We start from the raw sequence: 13,089 nt of genomic DNA, 5'->3' as shown, positions 1-13,089 counted from the left end.
AAAAACTCAGTGCGACGATAAAGAGGGCTTCTTTCATCACCTGGGAATACGGTGTCTGGACTGCTTCCTCGGACAGCACTCAGGCGCGCGTTCGGCTACGCCTCCAGGCTTAGCACCACAGTAAACGTTGTCAACGCCGGTCCGGGCCGCATGAGCTGCGTGCACGCTTGGACGCCCGGTAGTCCTTCCTCCTCTTTGCGGTCGGCATGAATGTGGAGGCGCTGCAGCGCGCGGCACCTAATCATGAAAAGCTCTAAGAATGCGATGCTTACAGGTGTGGCTGCGACTTCGGTGTACATTTCTTCCGAGCTCAGTTGGGACGACGCGGTCACGACGCCCATCCGCACACCGTCTTTGTCCATAAGCCAACATTCATAGAAGTGTTCCTCGTGGAGAGTCCATTCTAGCTTTCGCACCCCTGCGAGGTTCAGTGCGAACAACTCAATCAACGGTACGGGCTCGACGACGCAGCCTGCAAACCGCAATTCTCGGAGGTTGTTGCAGGTTTCGACGAAGCTAAGGATGGCTCTAGATGGAGGGACTAAGCAGATGGTGAAGCGTAGTGCTTGCACTTGGCGGGACAGACGACGCCGAGGGAATTTGTCCAGGGTCCGCTCGTCCGTGTCAGTGGCGAACGTCAATGTGCGGACGTGTCTGGGCTGCAGGGCTGCGCTCTTGAGGCTGGGAGCTGCTTGGGCAAAGGAAACCAGGAAGGCTCCGTCTGAGGAAGCTGTATCATTTTATGACTGGCCTTAGTGAAACGTGGACGTAGCCAGGGAACATTGCACGAACGGCTTTATTCAGCGAGTGTTTTTATAGCGCACTCGATGCGTAAGAGGGCGAGTGAGTTACCGTACAGTCGAGCGCGATTTGAAGGTTATCGTGCGAGCGTCGACCGGGAACATGAACAGCGCCATGACCCAGAATTCTCTGCCGAGGCGAGGGAGGTATCAGGCCAGCTTCCCTCACTCTTTTTGCTGTTCCTTCAGCAGCCGTCACTCCCTGCTGGGCTATCAGTTTCATTTTTTTTATCTGAAATTGGACGCTACGAAGCTGTATCTAGCCTATGTAACGTCGTTGCTGCTGAGCCAGGAAGAATGGGTGACCAAGAAACAAGACCAAGATACGAGGTAACAAAGTCCACACTTTATCGCAACAAATGGAAAGCTTAGAATAGAGAGAAAGGGCGGCGGGTTTGTCGCGGGGGTGATGGTTGTTGTATGGAACAGCGAACGAGGGAGCGAAGAGTGCGAAATCATGATTTTTCCTGTTCCAAAACCGGCCGCCAGGTGCCTGGAGTGCTAGGCTGGTCGACGCTCGCGCGATAACCTTCAAATCGCGCTCGACTGTACAGGGTGGTCCACTCTAAGGGCGAACACGGCTCCGCGTGGCCACGCTCCGCGGAGCGCCAGCGGATCCGGCGCGTTCGCGCATCGAAGCAAAGCGGCGCAGGCGCACAGGGGTCCGGGGAAGGAGCTTCGTGTCGTCTGCTACCAGCAATACAAGCGAGGTGCGCGCCAGCGCTGTAGCAGACGACACGAAGCTCTTCCCCTGGACCCCTGTGCGCCTGCGCGACTTTGCTTCCATGCGCGAACGCGCCGGATCCGCTGGTGCTCCGCGGAGCGCGCCACGCTGAGCCGTGTTCGCACTTAGAGTGGACCACCCTGTACATCAGACAGCGGCGTAGTCCCCACAGCTTGGCCGCTGACGTGCGTCACCAACTGAAGATCCGATGCAGAAGCTGAACATTTCGTCCCATATCAATTCAGTCAGGCAGTCGATGCAGGCCATGGCACAACACAACAGTCGTGTGCCGAGGTAGTTCTTGCCTCGAGGGTCCTTCGAACAAGAAAGATGCGTAGAATTCTTTGCGGCGACAACTGGCTTCTGGAGTACAATATGCTTGGGGGAAGAATGTTTAATAGCAAGGAGTCTGCCCATTCCGATGAGAGCTTCTTTTTTCTCACTGAATGCTGATACAGCTGCGAAATACACGCGGTGACTGCAGTGCAGGAAACTGGCTATCCGGGCTCGAAGTCTCACTTTTTATAGCGTCCAAGCACGTGGGAAGGGTCCGATGAGATAGAAGTGTGAGGAAGTACGTGGAAAGACGGAACTTCTTCCAGACACAACTCAAGCAGCCACGAGCCACGACGGTAGTGCGCATGCGCGCAGAACGCAAGCGCGAGCCCTGCATCTCGCGTACGTACGCAAGCCAGCGGACTTTGCCTTGTGTTGCTCGCGTGGCTAGCGTGGTTAACGTTGACAACATGACGGCGCCCTGCCCGCCCGCTTCGGACCGGTTCGGGCCAAGTACTGCGTCGTCGCTGCATTTTTCGACGCGATAGCTCGCTCTACAGGGTTGTATTCACTTTTATATTGCGCGTTCTCACCCCTCTGAAATGATATAGGCGAGAAATAAGCATCGTTTTAGAGATTACTTGAACTATTTATTAATCTTAAGCCTATGTGTACACGGTGTACAGTGTCGCCATAGCAACAATCCCAGGCGAAGTATTTCTCGAACTCTGCACAGGAACTTACATTTTCATCGGATTCAAATGATTTTCGCTTAAAAAAAAATAAAATTCTCTCTAATCGATCCATTACTGCCATTAGTAAAGGAGAAAAAAGATTCTTCAGCACACAGTTCAGGAGCTTTGACTTGTCACTAGATGGCGTCACAGTATGTTACGCTTATCGTGCGCTACGCTAGCCACTCTCAACTTAAACTGACTTTGTCAGGACGGCCGGCAGTGAGCGTTAGGTGCGCTCGTAGCGTACGCAAAGATTTCGCGCACGCACAGCTAAAACTGTCTAGCACTTCCCTACGCATATTGGGACTAAACCATGTGATGATTAGACCTACGGCAGTCGTGTGAAGCTGTTTTCGCGTGCGCGATACATGCTGCTGAATGTAGGTGAGTGCAATTGAATAGAAGGTACATACACGCAGAGCAGGGAGCAGAAAAAAATCAGGTGGCTAGATCATAAATTTCATCGGAATGGGTGCTTGAAGCTAGAGTAGGAAAGGGTTAAACCCTGCTGAAAAAAGTTCTATGATGCAATAACCTCATAGATCATTCATCATAGAATATCATACAATCTGTATGATATATCATACAATTTGTATGATATTCTATGACATATTTATGATGACTGTATGATTTTACAGAAATGTATGACATTTTAATTATAATTTTCTATGATTTGTATGATCTGTAGTAAAATGGCAGTTTGGGCGAGTTGGTTAAGCATCTTGTAATAAAAACAGCGCAAGGACACAGGACGAGAACGGAGAGTAGACACACACGGCGCTGATAAGGCAGGGCGTCAAGAAAGCGCGCGCATGCGCTTTGTCAAAGATACACTCAGCGCCGTGTGTGTCTACTCTCCGTTCTCGTCCTGTGTCCTTGCGCTGTTTTTATTACAAGATTTGTATGATAAGTATGATATTTGTATGATAAACCGTGTGAGTTTATTGCATCATAGAACTTTTTTCAGCAGGGAAGGGCTGAAGCGGGAGAGGTCTTTTGTCTTTTTATAGGCTTAACTCGGCTGATGTTTACGAAAACACTCCACATTCAACCCCTTCCCCTTTGGGGTCCAGATGTAGCAGACTCAAAAGAAAGGGCGCTGAACGTTCTCTTGTTCCCGCAATGCTGCACCCTGAAACGCAGGGTGGGTACGACCGTGCCTCTGGGCCACAACAGGCTTACAATGCCAGAGCCTCATCATCATCTGCCTGATTATACCCACTGCAGGGCATAAGCCTCTATAACCCTTTTTTAACTAAACCCTAAAGGTTTAGGCCTTTTCAACACTGGCCTCACCCAGCTGCAGCCTCCTTATCCCCGCGAACTTCTTAACCTCATCCGCGTACCTAACTTTCTGCGGCCCTCTCGTAGGAGGTACGCTTGCCTTCTCTCTTGCCTTCGCATTACATGGCCTGCCCGAGCCCATTTCTCCTAGGATTTCATTAACCCGCTTTTGTTCTCTCACCCACTCCGCCCGCTTCCAGTCTGTTAACGTTACACCTATCGTGTTTCTTTCCATAGCTCGCTGCGTTGTCCTTAACTTAAGCTGAACCCTTTTCGTTAGCATCCACGTTTCGGCTTTTTCCCGGAAGAAACGTGGAGTATAATGAAGCGCTGCTGTCACTAACCGCTGTCCGAGCTTCTATCTGAGAATGGAGGGGACCCTATCCCGTGATCAACTTTCGCCGCTGCGCCTGCTTCCACGACAGGCTCCAGCAGCGCTAACTAGCGCAGCTGCCCAGACGATGTGACAGCCGTTTACGACGTAGTTTAGTGCGGCTATCGCGCCCTACGACTCCCGGCCTAATCCTCGATGCACGCGGGTTCCAAGCGGCAGTGCGACACGGGAAGAAAACATGCTCGCGGGGCAGTGCTTCTGCTATTTGGACCTCAATCATGGCGTGCGGAGGCGTTGCACCGCAGCGCCGCGGCTGTGCGCATGGGACAGCCGAATCGTTTTCACGCACAACAGCGCAAGTTACGCGCCTAAAATGCCAAAAAAGTTGTTAGAAAGACGGTGAAACCAATGATACATTGTTCGGCATCGTGTGGCGCTCCTCAGAATATTTTTTTTACTGCACTTAATTAGATAATTAACTAAGAGCGCTGCTACACGGCCAGTTTCAATGGCCATCGACTCAACAGTATATCGAGTCAACGGAGCAGCCCGGAACTCCATCGAGATTTCGAGGGCCTTCGGGCGCTCCCAAGGTTGCTAGCGTTGCTTCGAGCGGCGCCAACGCGCACTCTCGTGCACGATGCGTTTACGGTACGAGAGCGTAAAAAACGTTCTTCTCATAAACTTTAAAGCAGGCAGAAAAATATTAGCCTATAAAATTATTTAACAATTGTATGGTTTTGGCTTACAACGCATTAATTTCATACTCTCGCTCGCAGTAACAAGCGCGCGAGAAGCAAACACGACGAAAAGCTCAGCCATTTTGATGTGGTCCTCAGATCACTTTTTACGCGATAGTTTTTGATATAATTTTCCTGGCTTTCTTTTGTATATTTTCCGCGATTCCAACCCACGTGTTATTTTTTATTCTGCCTGCGGTGGTGCGAGGTCTTTTACGTCCCCCTTATTTTTTCTGTCTCAGCTTTTTTTTTATTTTATTTTTTTCTGAAATGACGTCGGCGGCACGGCAGTTTTGGAGAGACCGGGAAACGCTTATGCTGATAGACTTATGGGAAGATCGCCTCGCCGACTTGCGTCGTCAGAAGAGGAACGGCGGCGTGTACGAAGAAATTGCTCAACGTTTACGAGAAGCCGGCTACTATAGGACGCGCGCCCAAGTTCACAACAAGATCGAAAACTTGGGGCAAACGTACCGGTAAGTGGCTTTTCTGTGCGCGCGGATTACAAGCATGCGGTCTGTCGCGGTAAAAAGTTCGCAGCCTTGTCAGCGTTGTTTTTGAGACACCCTTTGTAACCAACATTGTTTTTCACTGCGCTGCATACTCGCATCTTTCGCAGCAGCGCAGTATGTAAACATTGCTGACTCAAGTGACTACAGTCAGCCCAGTTTTACGTAGGGCAGCACGAAATGACACATTCATCGTCAGCACTTTCCTTTATTACGCGACAGCGTATACAGCGGTGTTGATACAGCTCGTTCGGTCCAAAAGCCGTCGGCGTCGTACTACTGAGCACCGCGTGGAACCGGCATGGAACCGGCGATACCGAAATGGCTTTGCCGTTCACGCATTTACTGCTTTTCACGCAGGTGTTCATCGCTGGTTTTTCAAGTCACTGCTTTCATGCCGAGGAATTATCTGCTATGCATGATTCGTCTACGCTGGATACTGGTTCCTTCACCAAGCCTTCACCTGTGCTAACCACGGTCGACTTCAACGATTGTGTGTGCCTCGCAGCCGATTTTGGACAGTGTGCAGTGCCAGTCAAGCCACCATGGTTTTGCAGCCCGTGCGACTACACTCTACAAAAAGCGGGAATCATAACTTCACCGTTGGGGCGTGGAACCGGCGATACCGAAATGGCTTTGCCGCTCACGCATTTACTGCTTTTCACGCAGGTTAGTGACACATATTTCAATATATGTTTAGTTCACGCTTTGCCGGTTCCACCCCCTGTATTGTATGCATGCGTTTCTTCTCATTCTGTAGCACACAGACCCATGTTACGCGGAAGGTATCGTTTTTCTTTATTGCGGAGAGCTGCGTTTTACCTTTTGCTTCTGGTTTTGTGCGGCGACATAAAAGTTAACCCAGGACGTAGTGATGCGATCCTGAAGCAGCTTTTGCATGGCCAGACAGAAATTAAAGAAAAACTTGCAATTATCGAGAGTTATCAGGATGAAAACAAAACAGCTATGTCAGATCTGAATGCCCGTATGCCTAATTTAGAAGCAAAGATTGCAGGTCCTGAGGAAATGCGGGCCGCTGTCGAGGACTGTAGGGCGAGTAGTGAAAGACAGCAGTCTGAGTGGCAGACTCTGATGCAGAAAGTGGACGATCTTGAAGATCGATCTCGACGGTGCAATCTGCTCTTCTATGGAATTAAGGACGAGGATGAACACGAATCACAACCAATTTCCGAAAAACTTGTCCTAGATTTGTGTAGGTCTACTCTGGGAATAGACCCTAGAATCGAAAGAGCCCATCGCCTCGGACGGTTCCATTCAGAAGGAACTCGCCCAATAATTGTTAATTTTAGTTCATTCAAAGAGAAAGAGGCTGTTCTGTCAAATGCGAAGAAATTGAAAGGAAGTTCTACTAGCATTTCAGAGGACTTCTCTGAACCAGTACGAAACAAGAGGAAAATGCTATGGGATTACGCCAAAACTCCCAAGGGACCCAATGGCAAAGCACATCTGAAATACGATGTCCTTTACTTGAATAGCGTCAAATACATTCGCGACGAATCTCAGGGGCAGGTAGTTCGAGCTTCTTGACAAGCTAAGCCGGATGACCATGTTTTGTCGATTCTAGTACTAAACTGCAGAAGTATTAAGAATAAAGTGGACAAGCTACATGGTCTATTTGACATGGCGAGACCTTCTGTTGTGATCGGATGTGAATCATGACTGGATGGAGATGTTAGCGATAGCGAAGTTTTTCCGAGTAACTATATCAGCTATCGAAAGGATCGACACGGGCACGGAGGCGGCGTATTTATCCTGGTGGGCGTCTTAATTAGTTCTCGTAAGATGGAAATTGATGTTGGGACATGTGAGGCAGTATGGGCTCAAATTAGACTTCTAAATGGTAAATTACTATCTGTTTGCTCGTTTTACAGGCCACCTGGAAGTAAGCTAGAACCCATCAGCGACCTAAATGATATGATTGAAACTGTTAAAACTGACTATTTAGTTGTTGCAGGTGATTTTAACATTCCTGAATTAGACTGGAGCTCTGGATGTCTTCCGTCTAGAGCCAATTCTGAGGTAGGCAAAGAATTGTTAAATCGATGCAATTCATTTAGCTTATCCCAATTAGTGCTGCAGCCAACCCGTGGTAACAATGTTCTGGATTTATTATTGACTAACCAACCATCGGCAGCTTATTCTACCCTTGTAGTGCCCGGCATCACTGATCACAGTTGTGTTTTAGCAGAAATTAACTTTCAGTATGTTAAACTTGAAGACTGTGGCAATCGGCGCATTTACAGTTATCGAAAAGCAAATTTCCCCGAGATAGCCCGGACACTTGAATCCTATGTCGATGTGTACGAAACATTGTATGATTCACTCAGCGTTGATGAGCTGTGGCGCACACTGACAGCCAAACTTTTTGATTTGCGTGAGAAATATGTGCCTTCATGGGTGATGACGAAACGTCGCAGCAAAAGCAAGCCACGGTTTACAAAAGCGCTGCGCAGAGTCGTTGAAAAGAGGCAACAACTATGTGCACGCTTCAAAAGAAATCCGTCGCAAGATAACATGGATCAGTTAAAAAAAGATTACAAAAATGATATGAATGCTTTGGTCAAAGAGGCTAAATTTCCTACTTTCAGTCTTTCGACATGCGTATCCAGGATCGCCCTAAAGAATTTTGGCAGTACATAAAAAAAAACAAAGGATGAATTGTCTATCCCACCACTCAATCACGACGGAAGTATCGTTCATGATAATCTGGAGAAAGCCAAGTGCTTTAACACGTTTTTCAGCTCAGTGTTTTCTGCTAAGGACAACAATAGCCCTGCCGGTTTTCGCCTGGCCTTGAACTGTACGGAACCTATGGAGAACATTGAATTTGATCAGCGACGAATTGTGTCGCTCTTAGAACGCTTAAAAGATAACAGTGCCACCGGTCCAGACGGCTTACCCACGATACTGCTCTCTTCTTGCGCTTTTGATTTGTTAAGGTACCTTGAAATTCTTTTCACAAAGTCATTACAGGACGGCTCTTTGCCTGATGAATAGAGGCTTGCTAATGTTGTACCTATACATAAATCGGGACCTAGGAATGTTGTTTCAAATTATCGATCAGTGTCCTTGACCAGTGTATTATGCAAAGTTTTAGAGCACGTGTTTTATACTAATATTATGAATCATCTTAGCATACATTCATTCTTAAATACTAATCAGCATGGCTTTCGCAGTGGTTACTCGTGTGTCACCCAGCTTACTGAATTTGCACATGACCTGTCAAGTGCTTTGGATAAGGGATATTCTGTTGACTGTATTTTTCTAGATTTCAAGAAGGCCTTTGACGTCGTATCACATTCCTTGTTAATACAAAAATTATACTGGTACAACATAATTGAGAACGTTATTAGGTGGATAAAGGAATATTTGAGCTTTAGGCGTCAATGTGTTGTTGTCAACGGGAAACAGTCGCATGAGGTGGCTGTAACATCAGGGGTGCCCCAGGGATCCGTCTTGGGCCCATTACTGTTCATAATTTATATGAATGACATCTTTTCAGGTATTTCTTCATACATGCGTCTTTTTGCGGACGATTGTGTATTGTATAAAATTATTAACGATCAAAGTGACTCTGATGCATTACAACAGGATTTTTGCAAAGTGGCCCAGTGGTGTGAGAACTGGGGAATGCATATTAACTTACAAAAATCTGTACATATGTGTTTCACTAAAAAGAAGGTTCCCCATATTTTCACTTATAACATAAATAATAGCAGACTTCTTTCAGTGTAGGAATTTAAATATCTTGGTGTATATTTAACAAGTTCAATGTCTTGGCATCGTCACGTGGATTTCGTTACTGCCAAAGCCTGTCGTTTTTTAGGCTTCCTTCGACGTAACGCTAAACTTTTCCCTTTAAAGACTAAAGAACTGCTGTATAATGCAAACGTTAGAAGCATACTTTTGTATGCTTGCACAGTCTGGGATCCAAAATCCTTTCTTGACGTTCAAAAGCTAGAAAGAGTTCAGAATTTGGCCGTTCGTTTTGTTTTCAATAACTATGGGCGATATTTTAGTGTAACGAGCGCGAAAAAATCTTTGGGTTGGGACTCCCTTCAAAAACGTAGGAAAGTTCTGCGTTTAAAATTATTTCATAACATATTTCATTCTAGAACTGGAATAGACAAAACCAAATATATAGCCAACCCTGATTACGTGTCTTTACGAAGAGATCATCCACTTAAAGTTAAAGAATACAGATGCCGGACTGACCTTTTTAAAATGTCTATTTTCCCTAAAACGGTTTCGGAATGGAACAAGCTGCCCGAGGAAGTAGTGTCCATATTATCAAATGATTCATTTTCTTCCATGCTGTGGCATTTTTTATGTATAATAATTCCGTGTTCTTTCTATCTCATTGTTATCTTTTTTTGTAACTACCTGCATGAGGTACTTTTGTACAAAAAGTACAAGTGTACATTTTGTTCAACCCCCCTACTGTAATGCCAGACAATGGCGCTGTGGGTATGATGATAAATAAAATAAATAAAAAAGTATCATGCCACCCGTTTACCCCAGAACGTTCCGGATGGCGTCATACGATCCAACGTTTCGTGCGCCATAAACGTACTAGTTAAATTACAGCCTAGTTCGCGGCAGGGATTTGAACGGGTGACCTATAATCGGGCGCTGCGTATCATGCGCGGTTTGGGTGTCCAGCAAGACAAGTGAGAACGTTGCTGCATCATTTCCTTTCCTAAAAAGCGCCGCGCCAAACGAGCGATGGCGTTCAGCGGACTCCCTGGCAGCGCTGCAAGGCGCTCTGGCCTACCAGGCGAAGCTGAAGCGTCCTCCAATTTTTTTTTCTTGTCTCAGTCGCCCTTGCAAAAAACTTTCAGATTGTGGCTGAGGAAGAGAACGACCGGTTCAGGAGCGGTCACGTGGGAATTCTGGTGGCGCATACACCAGTTCATTGGCACACTGCCGGCCAATGATCCCTCCATGGCACAGGAAAGCGACATAAGAGTTGAAGAGGTATGTTGCAGTATTTATTGCAGCTTATAGCAGCTATTAGTGCTGCGCAGCATGCTTGGTAGTGCTAGAGCTAATCACATTAGCTCATTTTCTTTAATAGTGCTTTGCAGATGCTTATTTTGAAGTCAATGACGGGAATTCTCAAATGGAATTTGCAGTCAGCATCTATAAAGAATTAGAGCTGCAGAAACTGCGGCACCTTAACTGATTTTAGCCAGCATGTTTTCACAGAAAGGCTTTTATTTACAGCTTTCTGCCGGAAATTAATTGTTGCAAGATACCGCCAGTATCACAATGGCAGTGAACCCAGCATAACAGGGTTTGCCTCAAAATCACTGTGAGAACTAAGCAATGCTTATTTCAGCCTAGTCATGTCAGTAAGATGAGCTATGTGTGCTCCTTAAGAATGTAATGGATGGTGGCCACCCACTGCCAAATGGAAACGTGAACTGTGGAGTTGAGCAAAAGGAACCTTTAGCTGCCTATTCTGTTCTTGCCCTGCCTAACAGTATGACTGCCACGCAGATCATTCATCAGATGGAGCAAGGTGAAACCGCTGAAGCCGTCACCACCACAATGGCAGTGCACGACACGCTGCCCTTCGATGACCTTGACACAGGGTCACCGCAGGCGATGACACCACCAGCAGTCGGGTCACCAGCAGCCCTATCAGCACCTGCCACACCAGCCGCAGCATTGGCTGCCACACCAGCCGCAGCCCAGCCTCCCTCCAGAAAGTGGAAAAGGGGGGGCAGGTGCTCTGTCTCAAATTCATGGAGGGCTCCTGCAAGAGCAGAAACTCTTGCGGGAGACCTTACAACCAGCTCGGATGAAGGAATACGAGCAAAGGGAGAGGCAGATTGCTCTGCAAGAGAAGGTAGTGAACGCCTTAGAAAAATTCTTCGCCAAGTAAAGCAATAAAAGCTCGTTTATTCTAATTTCTATGTGTTTATTACAATACCATGACCTGAATGTGTGCCCAAAGTGGTCAGCAGTGCAAACATGACCAGCTCAACCCTGCGGTGTAATGCTGGATCGTGTATAGACATGCTGTGCATTAAGCATTAGCCATGCAGAGCATGCATGCATGCATGCCACTCGTCTGTCATTTCTGTCCAGGCTTGCTGGCGCGCCTACTTTGGCATGCTGCTTCCTACAAGTTGCAATTTGTTTTGCAATTTAGTTCCTACCTGTGCCTACTGATCTGACACAAACAGTTTACGCATTTTTATTGTACACAAAATGGTGATGCCACTGAAATGACATTAATATAGTGCAACCCAGTTGAAAAATCCACCAGACTGTTCTGGTGTGTTCTGGTGTTAACACCAGGATTTCCTGGTGTGGCTGGTGTGGGCACCAGACCAGCCTGGTGGTGCTGGTGTGCACACCAGACCGGTGTGGTGGTGTCTGGTGTGCACACCAGACCGGTGTGGTGTTGTCTGATGTGCACACCAGACCGGTGTGGTGTTGTCTGATGTGCACACCAGACCGGTGTGGTGTTGTCTGATGTGCACACCAGACTGGTTTCATGTCGTCTGGTGTGCACACTAGACTGGTTTCATGTCGTCTGGTGTGCACGTACACTAGACTGGTTTCGAGTCATCTGGCGTATATGATCCAGCTCAAGCACACCAGACCTGTTGCTGTATTCATGTGCGGGAGCCGAGCGCCACCAAAAAGATCTGTTCGGTTCATTCTAGTTTGCATGATGTACCAGATACAATCTCAGGCACATGCCAGACATGTGGCCAAGGATTATTTCATGCACTGACCAACATGTAGGTTGGTTTGGTACTTACTGAGATTAATGAAAGATTTCTGTCCTGCTTAATTGCATAGTCCATTGTTGCAACTATGGGTGTTCATGTCTTCACACCACAGTCAAACCGTAAAAAAGTCCAAGGTAAATTGTGAGGTGCATTTGCGTATCATACAGCATATAATTTGGTATTTATTACTATTACACTAAGGATGAATGGCAGTCTGTTTATTATGTGGACAAAAAAGGCACACTTTTTTAGCTTCCAGGTATAGTTAAATGCTCATATCAGCCAGGACAACAAAAAATTTGTATCTGGTGTGACTATGAAAACATAAAGGCATGACAGCAGGTTGAACTAAAGCTTGAAAGAAATTAAAACACATTTATTCTCAAAATTCAGCATAGAACTCCTTCGTTTCAGAGTTGCAGTAGTGCCTTCGCGAAATGGGCATTTGGGAAAGTGCCCCTGAAAGCATCACAAAAGAACACCATCAATTCATTCCCCTGAATTGTAGCAATGTGGGGCCTTTCATACAGCCAGGCAGCTTCCACAGTGCTTACCAGTGCCTTTCACAGTGATCAAGGCAATGAAATTACTGGAATCAGAATGGTGATAAGGAGGTGGGCTTTTGTGCAGACACAATACTTGACGGGCAGGTAGGAAAGTACTGAAGTGCTGCCAGCTGCATTAAGCACAACAGCAAATGCCAGCTCAGTTGATAACAAATTGTGCAAGGGCATTTGAAGACAACTTCACACAGCACTGTGCATTTGCTCATCGACGCAATGCCAGAAACCATAAGGAACAGCAAGACAGGAACAGGCATGGCTGAGTTGGCAACAGTAAAAATTGCTACACGGCAAAACAGCCGAAAACATCCTAAGCTCCCCCTGTGCTATAGATTCTGCCTGTAAGAGCTTA

General features: G+C 46.9%; 1 pseudogene; it reads left to right on the top strand.

Annotated features, from left to right (window-relative positions):
- The first annotated feature begins 5,165 nt into the window (after positions 1–5,165).
- On the top strand, positions 5,166–11,315 carry LOC149326975 (uncharacterized; annotated as a pseudogene).
- The last annotated feature ends 1,774 nt before the right edge of the window (positions 11,316–13,089 follow it).

Source organism: Amblyomma mixtum, chromosome 10 (genome assembly GCF_055824585.1).
Source record: "Amblyomma mixtum isolate Tamu chromosome 10, ASM5582458v1, whole genome shotgun sequence".
Lineage (NCBI taxonomy): Eukaryota > Metazoa > Arthropoda > Arachnida > Ixodida > Ixodidae > Amblyomma > Amblyomma mixtum.
Note: the sequence above shows the minus strand (reverse complement) of the source record. Positions and strands in the feature narration are given on the sequence as shown.